We start from the raw sequence: 18,659 nt of genomic DNA, 5'->3' as shown, positions 1-18,659 counted from the left end.
CTGATAAAGACATGCCTGAGACTGGGCAATTTACAAAAGAAAGAGGTTTAATTGGACTTCCTTAATAGTTCCATGTGGCTGGGGAAGCCTCACATTAATGGCAAAAGGCAAAAAAGAGCAACTCACGTCTTACATGGATGGCAGTAGGCAAAGACAGAGAGCTTGTGAAGGGGAACTCCTCTTTTTAAAAACCATCAAATCTCATGAGACTTATTCACTATCACAAGAACAGCATGGGAAAGACTTGCCCCCATGATTCAATTACCTCCCACTGGGTGCCTCCCACAACACATGGGAATTCAGCATGAGATTGGGGTAGAGACACAGCTAAACCATAAAATTCCACCCTGACCCCTCCCAAATTTATCATCCTCTCCCAATCATGCCTTCTCAACAGTCCCTCAAAGTCTTAACTCATTTCAGCACTAACTCAAAAGTCCACAGTCCAAAGTCTCATCTGAGACAAGGCAATTCTCTTCCACCTATGAGCCCGTAAAATCAAAAGCAGGTTAGTTACTTCCTAGATACAATGGGTGTACAGGCAATGGGTAAACACAGCCATTCCAAATGGGGGAAATTGGCCAAAAAAAGGGGATACAGCCCCCATGCAAGTCTGAGCTCCAGCAAGGCAGTAAAATCTTAAAGCTCCAAAATAATGTCTTTTGATTCCATGTCTCATACCTAGGTCATGCTGATACAAGAGTTGGGTTCCTATGGTCTTGGGGGCAGCTCTGCCCCTGTGGTTTTGCAGGGTACAGCCTCCCTCCCAGATACTTTCATGGGCTGGCGTTGAGTGTCTGCAGCTTTTCCAGATGCAGAGTGTAAGCTGTTGGTGGATCTACCATTCTGAGGTCTGGAGGACAGTGGCTCTCTTCTCAAAGCTCCACTAGTCAGTGCCCCAGTGGGGACTCTGTGTGGGTGCTCTGACCCCACATTGCCTTTCAACACTGCCCTAGCAGAGGTTCTCCATGAGAGCCCCAGCCCTGCAGCGAACTTCTGTCTGGACATCCAGATATTTCCATACATCTTCTGAAATCTAGGCAGAGGTTCTAAAACCTCAGTTCTTGACTTCTGTGTACTTGCAGGCTCAACACCATGTGGAAGCTTGAGGCTTGCACCCTCTGAAGCCATGGTCTGAGCTCTACATAGGCCCCTTTCGGCCACAGCCCAAGTTCTATGTTAGCCCCTTACAACCACGGCTAGAGTGGCTGGGACGCAGGCCACCGAGTCCCTAGGCTGCACAAAGCACAGAGATCCCGGGCCCAACCCACAAAACCACATTTTCCTCCTAGGCTTCTGGGCCTGTGATGGGAGGGGCTGCCGTAAAGACCTCTGACATGTCCTGGAGACGTTTTCCCTGTTGTCTTGGGGATTAATATTTGGCTCCTCATTACTTATGCAAATTTCCACAGCCAGCTTGAATTTTTCCTCAGAAAATAGGATTTTCTTTTCTAGCACTTTGTCAGGCTGCAAATTTTCTGAAATTCTATGCTCTGCTTCCCTTATATAAGGGACTTGATTCCCTTATAACAGCAACCAAGCCACCTCTTGAATGCTTTGCTGCTTAGAAATTTATTCTGCTAGATACCTTAAATCATCTCTCTCAAGTTCAAAGTTCCACAAATCTCTAGGGCAGTGGCAAAATGCCACCAGTATCTTTGCTAAAACATGACAAGAGTCACCTTTGTTCCAATTCCCAACAAGTTCCTCATCTCCATCTGAGACCACCTCAACCTGGAGCATATTGTTTATATCACTACCAGCATTTCTGTCAAAGCCATTCAACAAGTCTCTATGAAGTTTCAAACTTTCCCACATTCTCCTGTCTTCTTCTTAGCCCCCCAAACCGTTCCATCCTCTGCCTGTTACCTAGTTCCAAAGTCGCTTCCACATTTTGGGGTATCTTTTCTGCAACGCTCCACTCTACTGGTACCAATTGACTGTATTAGTCAATTTTTACACTGCTGATAAAGATATGCCCAAGACAGGGCAATTTACAAAAGAAAGAGGTTTAATTGGACTTACAGTTCCATATGGCTAGGGAAGACTCATGTTCATGGCAGAAGGCAAGAAAGAGCAAGTCACGTCTTACCTGGATAGCAGCAGGCAAAGAGAGAGAGCTTATTCAGGGGAACTCCTCCTTTTAAAACCATCAGATCTCATGAGACTTATTCACTATCACAAGGAAAGCATGGGAAAGACTTGCCCCCATGATTCAATTACCTCCCACTGGATCCCTCCCAAATCACATGGGAATTCAAGATGAGATTTGGGTAGGGACATAGCCAAACCATATCAGTCTGTATCTAATTGAATAAATCTCAATGATATTTTTTAAATATCCACAATCTTTTTAAGAACAAAATATACTGGGAGAAGTACTACCACTCAAGTGGAAAAGGGCAGAGATAGAGCAATATAAGACAAGACTTCCTATCACTGAACTTCCATTTACACAAACAAAAAATAATTATCTTCGTGTTCTATTTCCTATGGAGGATAGTAAGATAAGTCAAAGGACAAAGACAAGAGATATGAAGAATTATCTCCAGGCAACAATATGAGCTTGAATCACAGAAGTGACAACACATGCTAGCTGGATCAGAAATGTTCTGGACCAGTAACGATTTTATGTGTCATTTTTTTCCTCATTTTAAATAAGCCAAGCTGCATTTAAGTTTATTGAATACCTGTCTAATTATTGTTGGCTGAATGTGTGGGCATATAGTTGTTTCTTTTTTAAAACAATTTCAACTTTTAGATACAGGGAGTACACGTGTGGGTTTGTTATCATGGATAACATCATGGAGATATTCCATGATGCTGAGGTGTGGGGTTCAGATCCCATCACCCAGGTAGTGAGCATAGTATCCAACAGGTTGTTCTTCAACCCACACACCCCTCCCTCCCTTCCCCCTCCGGTAGTCTGCTTTGTCTATTGTTCTCATCTTTATGGCCACGTGTGCTTAATGTTTAGCTCCTTTTTTTTTTTTTTTTTTTTTTTTAGATGGAGTCTCACTCTGTCACCTAGGCTGGAGTGCAGTGGCATGATCTCAGCTGACTGCAACCTCCATCTCCTGGGATAAAGTGGTTCTCCTGCCTCAGCCTCCCAAGTAGCTGGGATTACAGGCATGCACTATCATGCCTGGCTAATTTTTGTATTTTTAGTAGAGACGGGGTTTCACCATGTTGGTCAGGGTGGTCTTGAACTCCTGACCTCAAGTGATCCACCCATCTCAACCTCCCAAAGCGCTGGGATTACAGGCGTGAGCCACCGCGCCTGGCCTAGCTCCTTCTTATAAGTGAGAACATGCAGTAGTTGACTTTCTGTTCCTGAATTAAATGTATTTCTTTAATTCACAGGTCTTCAGATTGAGAGGAGCAGAACATGAGGTACCAAACTCAAGAGGTCTCACCTGCACTTGGACCTGATTTACATGACAAGTTTCTGGCCTGATTCAGTAACATGATACAATCTTATGTGGGGTATTGGGAGGTGGAACATGTATTTTTCATGGGGAAGAATGTAAATAATCCATGGAATAAAAATTGTGACATTTTAAAATGTGGCCTCAGAATCCTTTGCACTCCTCTCATTAAGAAGTAAGGTCTATGAGTTTCCCTTTGAATTTGAGTGGGCTTTTGACTTCCTCAATCAATATTGTAAGTTTCAAATAATGTTATGTGACTTCTAAATCTAGATTATAAAAGGTCTTGCAGATTTCACATAATTTTTTTTTTTAATTACACAAAAATCATTTTTGCGTAATTCTCCTTCCTGGAGCTTTCATTCTTGTACATTCCCTCCCAGAATCCCAGAATCTAGCCACTAGGCTGCGAGAATTCCAAGCCTCACAGAGAAGGCCCGTGTAGGTTCAAGGTTCTAGAGTCCCAGTTGAGACTGTCCTTGAGCCACCACACCCCGAAAAATAGACTGTGGATAGAGTTTATATTGGAAATGTTTTCTCCAGTCTTAGGTGTCCCAGCCCCGGGCTGCTAGAGGTATCTCCAGCTGTTTAAGAGATCTCAACTGAGGTACCAGATATGGTAAAGTTCTAAAATGCCACTCCTATTCTGTATACCCTAATTTCCAAATTCACATAATTTGTAACCATAATAAAGCAATTGCAATCATGTACCACTAAAATATAGGATATTTTAAACACAGCAACTTTAACTAAAAGAAGGATTGACATATTTTGCTACATTGAAGTCATGCTCTCTGTAGCCAAGAGACTCTCTTTTCACTCCTTTTTAACTAAACTCATACTTCCTCCAACTCATACTTGTGAAATATCATTATTTATGAGTATTGCGCAAAACATTATTCAAAACTACATATACAGCACTATTCCTTTAAATGGTCCATGTCTTTTTGAAAACCTTCACAGCTAGGCCTTCGCTGTTTTCTAGTTAAATTCCTGCTAATCTAACCTAAATTATCAGCAATATCTCAAGGATAACTATGGAGGAAATGTTCCACCACTTGAAATAAACAAGGATAAAAGAAAATTCATCTTTGGCATTTTTTTACTCACTGTAAAATTAAGTATATGGAGAAGGTGCAAATGCATATCTACCCCTACACATGGTTATTACTGGCAAAATTTGCAAAATAGAACTCTGTCCTTATTGCTCTTTTATGTCGTAAACCCCCAGTATAAAACCAAAGTCTTCTCTCCATATAGTATTTATACACTCTGATTCTGTTCAGGTCTGTAATACCTCATAAACAGTTGTGTAATATAGATTAGGTTATCATTTCCTAGAAGTACACACACACACACACAAAGTACATAAAACATTAAACACATAGTGTGAAATTGGCAGATTAGGAGACATTACACTAGATCATTCCATAAAAAATAATAATTTATTTCCTTTGTTCTATGAAAATATAAACTTCTTGCTATAGACACTGGATCTTTATGTTTACCCAAAATCCATATGTTGAAATCTAATCCTCCATGTGAGACTATTAGGGAGTGGAGACTTTGGGAGGTGATTAGGTTATGAGGATGGAGTCCCTATGAATGCAATAAGTGCCCTCATAAAAAAAGAAAGCTCCTCTGTTCGCTTTCTCCATTTGAGGACACAGAAGGAGGATGCCATCTATTAATTAAGAGGCAGGGTTTCACCAGACCCCAAATATAAGCACCTTAATCTTGGACTTCTTAACCTTTAGAATTGTGAGAAATAAGTTTCTATTGTTTATAAGCCCTCAAGTCTATGGCATTATGTTTTAACCACTTAAATGGACTAAGACTCTTCTCAGATCATTCTTCATAATGGAGAACCTATAACAAAATAAACTATGGTTGCGATCTTATTACCATAAATTTTCTATAGAGTTCAAGACCTCTCAATATATCACCTATATAGAACAATATACCAATCCGTTGAAGGACAAAACCAGTACTCAGTGACATATGTAATCGATGTGACTATATTCGACCACTGGACCAAAGAATTTCTAAGAGATTTAGTATTTAGTAAGGCAATCTACCAAACCACTGAGATGGTTCCAGAAGTGATATAGGTGATACATAAAAATTAAAACCCACTCATCCTTACTGGGCATAACACAGATGCTGGAATCAGATGACTGATGTTTTCTGTCTTGCCTGGAGCTGTTTATGTTCTGCCTTATTTGTTAAAAGCCAGAAGCATCTCTGAGAACAATCAGATGTTCACCTCTTCTACAGAAATTTAATGACCATTGTGTCAATTTCTTCACAGTTCTCCCCCATTGGCACGCTGATAAATGATAGTCTGAAGCTTTGACATAAAAACCTGAACTCTACCTGTGTACAGAACAGAAACAGAATAAGAGTGAAAAAACAACTATACTGAAAGCAAATTGAAGAGAATTGTGAACTTTCTTCTGAATGAATATATTTTGCTTGACAAGTTTAGCTTCCATAAAAATCTGAAATCTAGAATGTCTGTCCTATTATTTATTCATAATCTTGTAACTTTATGGGAGATATTTCCCCATTATTCTTTATGAACACTTGATGGATATTCTTCTCATTAGAGAAGATATTTTACCTGCTTCATTCTCAAGCAATGCCTTCACTAAACACTAAGCACTTCAAAGAAGTTGCCTGTGTGTAATAAAGCAATGTGCTAATCTTGACAGATGACCTTGCTTATTTCTCTGCAGTAAGTGTTTAGTTATAAAGGAGAATTGTATCTATACAACATTTATCAAAGCACAGATTCAGGAGGAAAAACCAGGGCTAATTCCACCTTAAACATCGAACAATACACAGCACCCACTCATTGTTCTTTTATCACCTGGAAATTCCTTACTATGTTAATTTGCTTATTTTTTGGAATGCTTTCTACTTGCTGGATGCTGGTTTTCCATTGTGATAGAGCAGTAAACAAAAGAGACTTACAAAGCTTGAAGAGAAGATGGGACTACAGAAATCAGACAGATAGATAAATTTAAAAGTGCCAATTAGTTAGTTTCAACTTGGATAAATCCTATAAAGAAGTAGAAGCAGCAGCAAGATTATACAATAAATTCCCCTTCTAGCATTGAAGATCAAGGGGTCTTCAAAGAGGACATGAAATTTATTAATCTATGACAAGCCCATCAGCTGAGGAAAAGTGCTTCAGGCAGGGAAAAAAACATGTGTTAAGACCCTTCAGTGGGGTGGGAAGAAGCTTGGAAACAGAAATAATACTGTTGTGATTGGATTAATGGAGAATTCAGGGTGGGCGGGGGCCTGTGAAGCAGTGTTAAAGGTTTTGGCCTTTAGAGGAAAAGCCATAGGAAATTCCTGAAAGCCTCTAAAGAGAGAATCAGTGGTGTAGAAAACGTATTGGAGGAGAATACCAGCAGGGACAGGAAACATGTAAGGAGGCTATTGCAAGAACCACAGAAGAGATGATAGTGGCTTAGCCTGCCTGCAGTGACAGCAACGCGAAAGAAAAACAAACACATTCAAGACATGTAGAACTAAAACTGACAGAATATATTTGATTAGATATGGGTATGCAAGAGGAGATATCAAAGACAACTTAAGGTTTCTTAGCTTATGTGATCATTGCTGTTAAAAATCACTTATTTATACCTGTGTGAAAATAAAATCAGATTGTCAACTAAGATTCACAAGAATCAAATATTTTCACTTAGTATTAAATTTTACTGTAACTAAATGATGAAAGCAACAATTAAAATAGGGAAAAGTCTAGTCCTCTAATGATAGCTCCCTGTCTTTGTTTTTTTTAACATTACAAAGTATATTGTCCATATTAAAAATGTTCAGTCTCTAATAAAAGTATAGTTTCAACAAAAGCAAGCAATGGCCGTGAGTTCATAGAGTCCAAATTTATTTACCATAAGCAATCCTGGACAGATCATGAATAGCCTGCTAAAAGCACTCCAAATAAAGAACTCTCCCAGTAGTAAACATTGTCATATCTATTATTAGCATGTTTATAAGGAGATCTGACCGGGTTACTTTTCTTTTCTGACCTTCTCCCAGATATAAGAAAAAAATAGTTTGTAATCCCTTTGCAATTCCTGTCCTTCCCACTGGGCATAGAACTTCATAAAGGTACTCATTTTACTTTTTTTATTAAAAAAAATATACTGGGAAAAATAAACACATTTTCTTCAAAATTTCTAGAAAGAAAAGTAAATGTTTGAACGTATGAATTAACTTTAAGTAGCCATTTCAAGAATCAAGAATCTCCTATTTACTTCTGCTATGAAAGAGAGTAGTTGTTTTCAAATTTAAATAAAAACACTTATGAAATGAGAATATGTTAACTAAATTATTGGGGAAAAAACATAAAAATAGCAAAAAGCAGAGGAGCAAGCTTATTCTGATGTCCCAATGACTACAACAGAGTATTTTATGCTAATTGTGTAAATTGAAAAATATGCAAAAAAGTGTTCATTCTACAAACCATTTGAAATGCCTACTGAGAGGGAATTGTGAAGAATCAATAATTTCTATATTCCAACTAGTATACCTTCAAACTATATGGCCTTACAATTTTTTAGACCAATATACCCACCCACAAATCTACAGGGACAAAAGTGAATTACAGGCTATTTACAAGCTTCTCTAAGCTGTATAATTTGTACAGTGTTAAGTTTGCCAAGGCTTTGGAAGACACAAGTGATGCTTAAACCAGCAGTCCAGGTTCCTCTCACAAATACCTTCAAATATCATAACCGTTTATCCATCCCCAATATCAGTAATGGAAGCCTCTGGGTGCTAAGGAGATAAAGGCTTCTAAGAAAAGAGATTCCTGTCTTCTTTACAGAAGAAAGCAAAGTTTTACTTTTGTATCCCATATTACCCTAGATTATTCTCCCAGCATCAACTCCCATTAAATTAACAGACGCTTATATACACTCCTTCTTTCCAGTGTAGTCTACTTTCCCACTAAAAGCAAGATCTATATGAAAGACTAATACTTTTTGCTGCTTAGTTTATTTGAAGTTGTTTGGCAGTAATCAGGTTATAATTGTGAGAGTCATTACTCTCATTAATCCTTTACCACCCAGGATTCTGGATTTTCCATAAACATAAACAATGTGAAGAAAATGTCATTTTCCTTTAGAGTTTCATTTTGCAATAGTACAATTCATACAACAAATGTTAATGGTTATAATCATTAATATTCACAGTAGTTGAGTAAGAAGCAAGAACAAGTATGAGCTGGAAAAGTGTGAAAATTAAAAACTTCTCTCTAGACCTTGAGGGAATTTCTCTTTTGATGTGAAGAATTCCCAGCAAGGAATAGAAACACATTTTGAATGTGACTCACTCAATAACATTATTAATCTTCACTTAATAAAATCTCAGGGACTCTCCTCTCTCCCCACCTTCTCTCTTCCAGAGTTTTGTAAAACACTTTATAAAAATCCACTGTGGAAAATGTTGCCATTTGTCGGGGATGTAGAAAGGAAGAAGGAGAGTCACTCTCACCCTTGCAATGGAAAAGAGGACCATAAATGCAGGACTTTTTAAACATTCTTTAGAGAGTTGAGGTCAGAGCAAACAACTGCCTGAAAAGCCAAAGATCAATAGTGCCTTGAGAGAAAGAGAAAACATAAACAGGTATCACCTGGGGTAGACCTGAAGCGGCAGCTACAACTAGAGCTCCCTACAATTGCTGACAATTTGCGAAGGGTGAGTATGGGCTGTCAGGACAGTTTAAAAGCCCTTAGGGCCACAGTCATTGGGAGAATTTGCACCATCTTATAGCGAAACCTTACTCCTGACGGAGAGGCAAAATTAAGTACTGAGAAAATAACTGCAGCCGGAGTAAAGGCAGGAAATCCTCAAAGGTTACAATCCAAGAACAGGGGCATGATTTATGATTGAGGCTGAAACTTGCTCAAATAGCAAAGACTTCACCGCCTTCAATTACTACTTACTATCAAGATAACAACTTTAAATAACAAGTAATAGCAGAATCCTGAAGTGACAGAGGGGAGAGGAAAAGACCATCTAAAGAAAGTGTATCTGAAGCGTAAGACAAAAGTAAGACCTAAGATTCCGAAGCAAACAAACATAGTTCTGGCAAACCACAGTGGTTTTAATTCAATGCCATCCTCTCTTAATCTAACTTTAGGAAAAATACAGTAATCATCATTAAAACAAGGGCTAAACATGTTTTTCCTGTTAAGCAAGCAAACAAAAACATTAAAATGCTTACCCCTGGCTAGAGTATAACACAAATGTGCACCCTCTTTCTCTTTCCCTCTCTCTCTCTATTCTGATGCTGGTGTGAAAATAAACTCATATACAAACTTTAGAAACTAATTTTTAAAAAGAGATAAAGTTTCATAAATATGTTTATGATCTAATAATTTTACTGAGATATTTTCTCTCTGAAGTATTCTTCAATAAAAAATAACTTTGCACTCAGAAGTGTTTATTATAGTGATTTATATAACCAAAGCAAAAAATTTAAAGAAATTAATGATGAAACAAAAAATATTTTGACTAGTTATAATGATGTAATAGTAGGATGAAATATTTTGTAGTCAAAACTATAATGACTATTAACATTTAATGATATGAAAATGCTCATTCTAAAAGTATATAATACAAAAAATATATAAATTATATTATTATAAACATGGAATATATGTTTATATATCTATTCACATAAATATGAAAATAAACATCTAAAGCTATTAATATGATTGTTTAAGAAGTGGGATTACAGATAATAACAGAAAGCCCTGCTTTTCATTTTTTATGGCAGTTCCTGAGGTTATCAGGCATCAATTCTGATAACTATGATTACAAGTTCACAATTATGCACCCTTTAAGTACTAAATATCAGGTTTCTGAACACCCGGGGACAAGGCACATGTATAGATGCTATAGAAGTGATGTGGGAGCTCTGCTTAGCATGAACTCATCAAAAGGCACAGGAATTACCCTTTTCAGACAATATCTACTCTCAACATTTGCTTTTTTATCACTCATTAAACACCAAAAATCACAGAAAATAAATCTTCTTCATGTATATAATGTAGGGAATTGAGAAGGTGAGAAAGACACAAGAGACAGGGACTAGAAGAAAATGAATCAATCTGTTAATGATGTAATAATGGGTATCTCTGGGTGGTAGCTTATTTTCTTGCTTTTAGTACTTTCTAAATTTGCAACAGTCCATATATATTCATTATAATCACAAATTCAGCAAATAGTTTAATAACACTAAACTATTGGTATTAGTTTGCTAGGGTTACCAAAACAAACTACCACAGACTGGGTGGCTTAAACAACCAAAATTTATTTTTTCACAGTTGCAAAGACTGGAAATCCCACATCAAGATGTCAGCAGGTTTGTTTCTTCTGTAGCTTCTCTCCTTGGCTTGTAGATGGTCATCTTCTTTTTATCATCACATGGTCTCCCCTCTGTGCATATCTGTGTCCTAAGCTCCTCTTCTTATGAGGACACCAGTCATATTGGCCTCGAACCCACACATATGACCTCATTTAACCTTAATTCTCTCTTTAAAAACAGTATCTCCAACTATAGTCACTTTCTGAGGTACTGGGTGTTAGGACTTCAACATTTAAATTTGGGGGAGTGTTCCCCTACATGTGGCCCATTAACACCATTACAGTTATTTGTTCTCCAGTTAGTAGACCTCATATTCATCTGGTCCTTCTGCTCTCTAACTTTGCTCTCTCTTCCATCCCTTCTCCCCACTGAACAGAGGAGGACTAGAATACTTAAATGGAGCAAATGTTTAAGAATGTGTAAACTGATTGTACCACATCGATTACCCAATAATGATTTGAAAATTATCTCAATCCAAAGAGTATACTGTTTCCATCCTGAAAAATGCTTGTTTTTACAGCCCCACACTTCTTAGAAAAAAGTCAGCCCATGAGGAGTAGATCTGGAAGTGAAATATGGGCTTCCTACCTGATATGATTTGGCTCTGTGTTCCCATCCAAATCTCACCTTGTAGCTTCCATAATTTCCATGTGTTGTGGGAGGGACCAAGTGGGAGATAACTGAATCATGGGGCCAGGTCTTTCCTGTACTGTTCTTGTGATAGTGAATAAGTCTGATGAGATCTGATGGTTTTAAAAACAGGAGTTTCCCTGTACAAGTTCTCTCACCTGCCACCACCATGTAAGACATGCCTTTCACCTCCCACCAACACTGTGAGCCGCATGGAACTATAAGCCCATTAAACTTCTCTCTTTTGTAAATTGCCCAGTCTTGGGTATGACTTTATCAGCAGCATGAAAATGGACTAATACAGCACCAGACAGCCATGGGTTAAAATTTCTGGCCCACCCCTTACTTTATGTCTGACCTTAGACAAACTACTTAACTGCTTTGGATTTCAGTTTTATGACCAATAAAAATCACAATAACATTATTTAGCTTTTATTACTTTTCTAAAATTATATAAGCAGAACCAAGTGTTAGACATTTAATAGCATAACAGTTCAGCCCCTTTTCTCCCTCTTTTCTTCCCTTCCCTCTCTATTCCCCCCTCCTTCTTTCTTCTTTTTTTGACATTTCGACTATATTTGAAATAACATAAACATGTACCCTCTCCATCTATTTCTTTCAATTTTTAGTGGGAATAGGACTGGTCTATCACTTCCCCAAAAGAAATGTCCAGCTCTAAAATAATAACTTATCATTATAGAGTTGGCCTATAGAAGGATGCACAAATTCTTACATATTCCTAAATGTAATGTTTCACCTGAAACAATACCTAGAAATATAGGCTCCTTCTATATCCTTTGCCAAATTGAAACTCAAATTCAATTTACTAAAGAAAAGGAAATTTTCAGATCCCACTTTTCCTCATTCATATAAGATAAACAATATAACTTTGTAAAGCATGAATATAAATATAATGGGGTATACTGAGTGATTATACAGAGAAACTGCATTCTGTCATAAAAGAAGCAAACAGTTAAAATACTTAAGCTTGAGAATTGTGTAAAAGAGTGCAATTAGTAAGTAGTAGGCACAGTTCTTCAAACCATTTCCATCATCTCATTTACTTAAAAATTCAACTTCATGAGCAAACTACCAGTCTCTGAAAATTCCAATAATGAAATATGTGGTTTGATCAGGAAAGCATACACAAATTCAGCCACTTTAATATGCAGCTCATCCATTCAATTATACATAAGACCTGCAAAGGAGCTCAGCATGTCTGTAAATTATGAAATGAGATGAACTACAAATGCAGCTTTATTGAAATGATTACACATCCCCTCCCTTACATGCAAATCTCCACCAACACCACTGGAATAATCAGTGTATTTCTGTTCTTTTGATAATAAATGACCATATGCCAAAATGTGATAATATTACATAACACATGCAAGGAAACAACACAATTGCAGATTAGTTACATGCTGTTAATTACTTATCTCTGCATTAAAACAACACACGACAACAGGTGGCAGAGAAGCAAGGGGAAAAACTCATACTATCTTCTCTCCAATAATCAGTAGGACTCCTTTTTAGTGGGGGAGAAAACAGGGTTTGGAGTCATGATTAACTTAAATCACAATGCCACCACATACTAGCTGTGATAGTGTAGTAAATGAAGGCCCGTCAAGTTTCCTGGACTGTGCTATTTTATAAAAGAATAAATTAAGCAGTAATAACACAAATCTTGACTGTAAACATTAAATTTTGATGTTAAAACAAACCAACAAACAGAACAACTACTATATGTTTACACTATTTTTGGAAAGGGCATTTTAACATACAAAATATTGGAAAGATCCAATTTAATAATAAATGAGCACTCTTCAAAGAGAGGAAGAGATGGGATGAAAGAAATTGATTCTTAGCAATGGCATTAACATGGAATTATTTCATTTTTCTGTGTTATGTTTCTACATCTCTGTACTGTTGAAAACTTGACCACAAGCAGCATCTACCTACCGGTGAATCTGGAACCTGTAAATCAATGTTTGTATAGCACAGACAAAATTGCTTTTTTTCCCTTCACTGGTAAAATAGAAATACTGCCAGTTGCTCTCTCAGTATTGACACTGAAATGAAATGAGATAATGAATGTAACACACCTCTAGGAAGAATATAGTAGGTGCTCAAAAATGTGAATTAATCTCTTATCCCTTTTCTCAAATTAAAACAATTATGGAAAAAAGCAAAGAGCATATCCCAGGATAGAATTCCTTTACCATTTATTTGCTGTATAAATTTGGGAAAATAAATGCATGAGTCTATAATAGACTAAATAATGACCTTCAAAGATATAAAGCCCTAATCCCTGAAACCTATAAATGCCGTCTCTAACGGAAAAAAACGGTCATTGAAGATGAGATTGGGTCTTTGCAGATGTGATTCGGTTAAGAATCTTGCTATGTAGAGATTATTTTGGATTATCCAGGTGGGCCATAAATATAATCACAAATGTTTTCAAGTGTTAGAGGGATGTTTGACATACACACAGAAAAGACAATGTGAAGATGAGGAGAGATTTGAAGATGCTCACCTTGAAGACTGGAAGGAAGTGGCTACAAACTAAGAAATGCTGGAAACTGCCAGAGTTGAACAAAGTAAGGGACAGCTTCTCTCCTGCAGCCTCCCAAGGAAAGGCAACCCTGTCTACACCTTGAGTATGGCCCAGTGATACTGATTTCAGACTTCTGGACTCCAAAGCTATTCAGAAATAAAATTCCATTGTTTGATGTCATCTAATTTGCATAAATTTGTTACAGCAGCCACAGAAAACTAATATAGGTTTCTTAAGGTGATTGTGTGGGCTGTTCTGATGGTCGTGTCTTAAGAAGAGGGTGGAAATGTAAAAGGATAAATCTTTCTTAAAGGAAACTTTACAGAAGAAGGCTGAAAAATTTTCATGATTCATGCATATCTTTGTCTTCAACACAAACATCCCACTAAGAAATGAAAAGACTGCACACAGACCCTTTCTCTTTCACCACTTGCCAACTTTCCATTCTCTGTCTCATGAGCAATTATCTAAAGTGAAAACGTTGTCCTCTTGCAAGTAGTTTACACAGAGATAAACGCTGCCCATTTACTTAACTGAATGAGATGTCCTCTGGTAGTAAAACAATCACACCTATAAAATCACCCTACCTGTAACTTACTTAACCATCTCTGTAAAAGTCTAAGGCAAACCATTTTGCTGAGACACTGCCATCTGCAGACCTGAGGTGCCCTCTGCACTATGATAGCCTGAATAAAATCAACGAAAAGGTGTAATACATTTTTGTCTTTAACAGAAATCACTTTATCAAAATACAATTTGTAATTAAAGGACCTGTATCAAAGGCCCTGTTACTGAATTAGTAACTTTTAAAAACAAAGTGGATGGAGTGGTTTCATAGTTATTCATTGTCACCTTTTGTTGGACTTTGAGTCTCTGCTCTCAGCCTTTTGCCCTAACCACATTAGTGGTATTAATCACTGTGTTCTACATGGCAAGAAAAAATAGTTTTGAAAATTCTGCATAGTTAAGTCAAATGCATAATCAGAAAGCCAGAAATGTTAACAGTAAGAACTATCTGTAACACATTAAAAAACAAAACAGAAAAAAGCAAAGCAAAAACTCTCCAGTTCACCTTGCTCACTTGAGAGATGGAGTAGGGGGTGAAAGTTAAAAAAAAACAGCATGATTTATTTCAAAGGGAAAAAATTGAAGTGCAGTTAAGAACCATATTCCTTATAAACACATTTGCATGTTTAATTAGTATTTTAACAATGCTAACATTTACACATTTCTTTAAAAGTTGATACGTTTTGACTCTGTGTCCCTAACCAAATCTCATCTCAAATTGCAATCCCTACATGTCAAGGGAGGAGACTGATGGGAGGCAATGGGATGGTGGTGGCTGTTTCCCCTATGCTGTTCTCATGATAATGAAGGCGTTCTCACATGATCTGATGGTTTAAAAGTTGCAGTTTCCTCTTTATTCTCTCTCTCTCCTGCCACCTTGTGAAGACGTGCCTTGCTTCCCCTTTGCCTTCAGCCATGATTGTAAGTTTTCTAAGGTCTCTCCAGACCTGCAGAACTATAAGTCAATTAAACCTCTTTCCTTTATAAATACCCAATCTCAGGTAGTATTTTTATAGCAGTGTGAAAATGAACTAATACAAAATCACTGCTTTATTACTATATAACTATTAAGAAAAAGTCATAAATAAAAGATAATACTGAGAAAGAAAGAAGTTACGATATGAAATATAAGATGCTGAATTATAACAATAATGCTGATGCCCGTTAATGGAGCCAAAGTATGAGTATTAGACCAGGGGGTAGTACATATGGGTTGATAAAAATTCTTCATTGACTGACCATGTGACTCCAGGAAAGTGACAGTCTCTCCCTGAATTCTCTTATTTATAAAGTGACATCAATTTGTTGAAATCTCAGGTCTTTATAGCTTGAAAATGATGTAATTTTATCCAATAAATATCACTGAGTGCTAAGGTAAGGGCATTTATTGGTAGGTGCTGAAGTGAATACACAAATTCTTGTAGCCATGTTCTCAAATTTCTTTAATCTACTTCAAGTAGAGAAACCTCATACAAGTAGTTGAGTAAATAAATCCTCATAGAAGTGAACAAAGTAGATGATGATACCAGCTCTAATACTTGAATAAATCACATACCATGGGGTCAGAGGGGAAGGAGCCAATATATGCCTTGTGAATCAGATTAATCTATGTAGTTGCACATTTGCACATTTCAAAATTATCTTAAATATTGCCTACTTTTTGCTCCACTTTTATTTCTCTAAATAAGAAAACTATTCTTTAGATATGCATAAGATTTCTACTAAGATCATAAACACAATTATATCATTGATCTTAATCTATATATTACAGGATGGTAAATGTGAGGATTAGTACTTGATGAGAAAAACAGCCACTTGATCCAAAGACCTCAGAAACTATCAAGTCTGTAATATGTAGAGGTGATATTGCCTCTTCTTAAAACAAACCACAGAGGCTAAAATGTTGTATATGAAGCCAATATTTTCAGACTGTCTGAGGCCATTGATACATTTGAGCCCAGAGTCATGATGCTATGTGGTCTCTGTGACCAATATAGCAGAAAATAAATGTCTTAGTATATTTCTGAAAACTCAAATATCTGCCAACAATTCATCTGAGCCCGAAAATGCCACACGATGAAGATGGAATAATAGCAGACAAGTATTTCACAAATTATTGCCAAATCCAATTGTAATTTGAAAAAAAAAGCTTAGCAAAAGTTTATTTTCTCTGCCTTTGGACATATTTTCCTACTCATTCTCTCCTCTTACCATCCCTAGACAATGCCAGACTGTTAAATTAATTCCCTCTGGTAAGAAATGTGTAGGCAAGTATAACACAGGAAACTGAGCATGAAGTCCCAGTGCTAATTAAATGCTATTGTTGCTTTTCATTTTCCTCAGTACATTAAAAAAAAAATAAATGTTTTTACCTCTAAGTGTTGGAAACATTGCAAAAACCCATTTAAATTGAACATTAGGTTTCAATCCCTTTGTTTAATTCTTCCTACACTATTAAACAATATGAAATGCATTTATGAGCAGAGGGAAAATGGGTTGGGGCAAGAACATTCTTTTATTTTTCTCTACGTAACTTCAATGTTACCATTTAAACAATATTTCCACAACTATCCACCCAATTTAAGTAATTTGAACATAACTGAAAGTGAAAAATTGAACATTCCTTTAAGTTTTTGTTGATGCATTTAAAGTTTTCTCCAACTATTAAAGAGAATCATAGTTAAGAACTTATTCCAAATGGCCCTGCCAGGCTTCCAATTCCATATACACATATTATGTGGAGCTCATGAATGTAACTAAGACTAAACCTGTTGCTAATACCAACCCAGAAACCTTCACATGGCTCATGCCAAGCACATTTGTTTTGAGATGAAGCTAATAATAATGACAATAATGTACTGAATAAGTTAACATATTTGCTACATTCTAATTTATCAAAAAGTAGAGTAATCTGGGAAAATTTAGACAAATCAAGAAGGAACAGTTTCCATAATTCCAAACTTTTTTTTTCATTTGCTTTCTATGGGCCAGATGAAGAAAGCAGAATTTGTCTCTTTATTTGGGAAGAGAACAGAAGGGTTTTCTCTGCTTAAGATTATCCATACCCTGGGCAGCAGAGCTTGGGATAATGATGGTCCTTATGAAGTAGATGGAAATGTGGTTAAGCAAGCAGGACTCTGCATCCAGAAAACACTTAGTCACAGGTCAGCACTGTTCAAGGCGCATGCAACTGGAAAGTTGTGTCCTGTTTGTGCCCCTCCTATGTACCCTCCACACAGCTCTCCAGGTGACTACTATGAAACAGAAATCTTGTCATACTGTTCATTTGCTTAAAACCCTTCAATATCACTCTTCCATTCCTCTTAATAGTCAATGCAGGTTTTATATTTAATGTGTAGTATAAAAAATAGAATATATCCAACTCAATATTATGTTCTATTTTAAAATAAATTTATGTAAAAATGAGACTGTTTTAAAATGTTGCATAAATTACAGTACAGACAGTACAAGACTTGGCAAAAATTGTGATGGTGGGATGTACCTGACTAAAATAGAAAAACATTGTTCTAGAATAAAGTCCAAACTCCTCAGCGGAGAAGATTTTCCATCCAGTTCACTATCCTTCTGGCATTATATTTTTTAGGACCCCATTCCCTGTCCCCTACATTCTACAAGCTTAACATACCTCTAGGAGTTTCCTGAACCTGCCAGACCATTTATTTCTTTCTCATTTATCTGAGGCTTTTATGTAAGCTGAGTCCTTTGGAATGCCAGCTCATTGTTTGGAACTTTCTTCTCTCTCTCTCTCCCTTTCTGTCTCCTTTGGGAGGCACTTGCACTAAAGTGCATTCTGCATACAATTTCTCATATTTTAATACTTGGTTTGAGTATTAGCTCTAATAGGATGACTTTCCATCCTCCACATTTCCCCAGGCTTTAACACTGAACAATTCTCCTGTACTTCCCTGTGTGCTCTGACCATTCCTGTCATAGTATTGCTATTGCACTGAACTCTTTTTACATTCATCTCCTCTGCTACACTGTATCCCAAAACTCAGCACTATTAATGATACAAAATTCCAACCAATTATGTTGAACAAATTGTGTC

General features: G+C 36.8%; 1 long non-coding RNA gene across 2 annotated transcripts in view; it reads right to left on the bottom strand.

Annotated features, from left to right (window-relative positions):
* Positions 1-14,112, bottom strand: part of LOC131384615 (uncharacterized) — a 179,222-nt gene extending 165,110 nt beyond the window's left edge. For both annotated transcript variants that reach the window (XR_009215640.1, XR_009215639.1), the window contains exons 1-2: positions 14,003-14,112; positions 5,575-5,804 (exon numbers count right to left, since the gene is read on the bottom strand). This is a non-coding gene — a long non-coding RNA (uncharacterized LOC131384615). The remainder of the gene's footprint in view (positions 1-5,574; positions 5,805-14,002) is intronic.
* Positions 14,113-18,659: the final 4,547 nt, after the last annotated feature.

This window comes from Hylobates moloch, unplaced genomic scaffold, assembly GCF_009828535.3.
Source record: "Hylobates moloch isolate HMO894 unplaced genomic scaffold, HMol_V3 SCAFFOLD_11, whole genome shotgun sequence".
Classification (NCBI taxonomy): domain Eukaryota; kingdom Metazoa; phylum Chordata; class Mammalia; order Primates; family Hylobatidae; genus Hylobates; species Hylobates moloch.
This window is presented reverse-complemented; position numbering and strand designations above follow the sequence as displayed.